The sequence below is a fragment of the Colobus angolensis genome, unplaced genomic scaffold, assembly GCF_000951035.1.
Source record: "Colobus angolensis palliatus isolate OR3802 unplaced genomic scaffold, Cang.pa_1.0 Scaffold322, whole genome shotgun sequence".
Taxonomy (NCBI): domain Eukaryota; kingdom Metazoa; phylum Chordata; class Mammalia; order Primates; family Cercopithecidae; genus Colobus; species Colobus angolensis.
The window spans coordinates 96377-99907 of record NW_012116511.1 but is presented as its reverse complement, the minus strand read 5'-3'; the positions used below and the strand labels follow the sequence as shown (position 1 = coordinate 99907).

General features: G+C 49.2%; 1 protein-coding gene across 4 annotated transcripts in view; it reads right to left on the bottom strand.

Moving 5' to 3' along the window:
- Positions 1 to 620, bottom strand: part of EPB41L2 (erythrocyte membrane protein band 4.1-like 2) — a 238933-nt gene extending 238313 nt beyond the window's left edge. For 2 of the 4 annotated variants that reach the window (XM_011951634.1, XM_011951639.1), the window contains exon 1: positions 441 to 620. The gene's annotated coding sequence lies outside the window, so the exon portion shown is untranslated. The remainder of the gene's footprint in view (positions 1 to 440) is intronic. The other 2 variants (XM_011951633.1, XM_011951638.1) reach the window with 1 other exon arrangement.
- Positions 621 to 3531: the final 2911 nt, after the last annotated feature.

Below are 3531 nucleotides of genomic sequence, written 5' to 3'. Positions count from 1 at the left end.
GATGGAGCCGGATTTCTCCCGCTGCTGCTCCACGGGGCCCGGACGCGTGACCTGAGCCCACGGCACCCCGGGGGGGACGGCGTCCTCCCCGTGCCCCCGCCTCTCCTGGCTCCGCCGGGACGCAGCCCCGGTCCCCCGGAAGAGGGAAGAGGGGGACCGCGGGGAACAGCGAAGCCGGGATCCGGCCCGGAGCAACAGGACCTGGACCCCGGGGCAGGAATCAGGTCGGGCAGAGACCGGGAGGGAAAGGAGAAAGGGAGCCGCAGAAAATCCCAAAGCCGGGCCCCCTCTCCCCGCCCCCCATCCCGGTGGGACCGTCCCGCCACCGCTTCCTGCCTGGGATCAGCTTCCCAGCTGCAGCCAGAGGAAAAATCTGAGCCGCCCCTGAAGCCCCACACTGACGAGTCGCCCGGCCCGTGCAGCCCCGCACGCCTCCTTACCCCGACGCCGCACCTCAGGAGCTCGCTCGCCGCGGGGACCCGTCCCTCTTCGGTCCCAGCCGCCGGCAGCCGCGCCTGCCTCCTCCCTCCGCTAGGTTTCAAATTGAAATTCCCTGGCTGGGGCCGTCAGAGGACTCTGAGCGCCGGCCCCGCCCCCTTGCGGCGGAAGCCCCTCCCGCGCCCCCGCCGGACGAGCCCCCGGCGCGGAAACCCCCGCGGGCGGTCCCGCCCCCGACGCCCAGGCCCCGCCCCTGCGCGGGCGGGAGACCTTTCCCGCGGGATTCGCTGAGGGCGGCCGCGGGGACCCGGGGCTGGAGGACGTCCTTCGCCCTCAGGGCAGCCCGGATGATAGCTAATGCGCCTGAGCGAGGTGTTCTCAACTGCGGTTCCTGGCCTTAAATGTCCTCTTAACTTTTAAAAGTTATTTATTCAAAGTGCATTCGCTGACTAAACCTTCATTGAGCGCCTTCCTAGAGGTAGACACTGGAGCAGAGCCTGGAGATGCAGAATAAGGAAAACTGGGTCTCCCTCAGTCTAGAGTGGAAAAAGTGCTTTCACAGAAAGGGCATTGAAAAGGAACCATTTATTCTTCCTGTGGGAAGGACAGGAGGGGTTGGGGAAACCCCGTGGAGGAAAGGCCTCCCCAGAGTAAGTAGGATTTCTCCGGGCAGAGGCCTGGGAACCTGGATTGCAGAGCATGACCACGGGTGAAGAACAGTCTGGAAGAAACCTAGTTTGGGGCTAAATTGTAGAAAGCCACAAGCGCGCGCGCACACACACACACACACACACTCACTCTCTACCCTTCTGGTTCTTTTGTACGATGGGGTCAATATGTTTCAGATTCAATATATTTCATCTTTTCTGAAGGTTTGCGCGTCAAGCTGGTGTCAAACAACGTGTCCAGCTCACTGCCTCCATCATCTGCCTCACACACACCTCTTGTCCTTTTTACTCCTCCCTCCTTTATTGAGGTCTTTGGTGATTCCACCACAGCCACAGTCAAGTCTCCCTTTCTTTCCTAAACAGAACCTTTTCCAAAAGTAACAATGTCAAATGAAACCTCAGTAACAATACCTTCTAGTTAACAAAATACATTCACATATTTTGTTATCATTTGATCCTCACAATTACCCTACGAAAAAGGCAGGCACATATTAGCTCCATTACATCAAAAAGGGTTGGGAAAATAAATTATTTGCCAAGGTCCTTCTAGTAAATAATACAAATAATAATAATTAAGGCTGATTGTGTGCTTTATGTGCTAGGCATTGTTCTAAGTCCCTTACATGTATTAATTTACTTAATCACAATCCCTTATGCTAAGTATACAAGTTAAATTTTATAAGGTGTGCTAAAACAGAGCAGAAATCTGATTAGACAGCAATTCTGGTAAAGGAGACCTGGAAATTTAATGAGAAAACACTATTATTTTCTCATAATAAGAAATATATAGCAGATTTACAACGAAACTAATGAAACAAGCCAGGATCTCTCATTTTCACAAGCCTTGAAACTAACTTTATAAATTTGTATTTCATTTTGTGTTTTTTAAAGAGTCCCTGAAGTCATATAAGCTTTTGGGCCCATAAAACATTGATCCACCCTGATGGAGTCCCTTTAAAATGCTAGTGCAAAATAACATATATATAGTTATAATTAATTAAATACAATGCCCTTCTCATAAGAAAGGATATGCCTACTATACTCTCTGTTGGAGTACATGAATCTCTCCTATACGCCACCTTTTAAGAAGGAATTTTTCCCTCCAAAAGAAAATATTGATAAGCTGAATTATAACCATAAATGCGTGACCTTGAAAATGTAGGAACCAGCAAGATTTAGCCTAAAGAGATGATTAAAGGTGATGAAAAGGTTGTCAAATGTCTAAAGGTTATTGTGTGGAAGAAGAATTGAACTCTGTTTTTGGACACAGCCTTACACAGCCCTAGCATTTTAATGGAATGGAGCAGATTCAGTGAGGACCTAGCAGGAACTGAGGGTAGAAAAATCAAGTCCCAGGAGCTATAAGGAAGTGAAAAAAACTGATGGAAGGTGGCATCATAGAGATTTTAGCAAACAACAGGTGGTAGTCCAGACAACCAGGGAAGTCTGACAAGAAGAGAAGAGGAGTTTGAACAGAAAGAAGGACAAAGTCCTGGAATAGGTGATATTCAAAGACTCAGGCAGGTGGAAGTACTGTCAGGACTACCAGGCTGCAGTTCAAGGACAGAATGTTAATCCCCAGGAAAACACACTAGTAAGAACAAGATTGGGTCTTCCCACTAGACACACCGTAGTAACAGGCAAAGGACTGATGCAGAGAACAAGACAGGAATATAGGTACTAGTCCTGAGAGCTACCACATCTAAATTTACCATAATAGCCTCAAGCCTGGGCACTATCTGCAAACATAGTTAGTTTGTAAGTATGGACTAGAAATGTACCCAGGACTTCTTAGTGCCTTTACTCACCAACTCACCCCCATAGGCATGGCCCCTGGAAAAGCTTGATCTCACTATATCATGAGTCATCATTTTATCTTTGTGCCTTCTGTATGCCAAGCCCAAACCAGGTTGGAGTGGCTCTGGGTTGAGGACCTGCCCTTCCTTTACATGGTCCACAGGCAGCAAGACCTGAAAATGCCCTCTCCTACTATTTCTAGGGCATTCTCAAGCTTCATCATGAATTCATGCAATCCCAGTTCCACTGCCACAGCAACAAACATATCACACAAATGACTGCAGGAGTCACTCTGTCACCTGGCCAACTTTGGCTCAGTTTCAATTGGGCTACAAGACTCTGCTTTAGTGACTTCAAGCAACCGTTTGATTGCTTGTGATTCTCTGGGGCAGGAATTCAAGCAGTGCTCAGCTGGGAGGCTCAACTGTGGATAAAGGATCTAAGATGGCTTCACTCACATGTCTGGCAGTTGGTGCTGCCTGTCAACTGGGGGCTCCTAATTTCTCCTCCACATGGACTCTCATCCTCCAGACTCTCTCTCTCCCCTCCCTTTGTTTTCTGCATGTGCTCCCTCCCTCCATGCTCTATGTGGCCTATCTAGTAGGATAACACAGACTTCTTTACATGA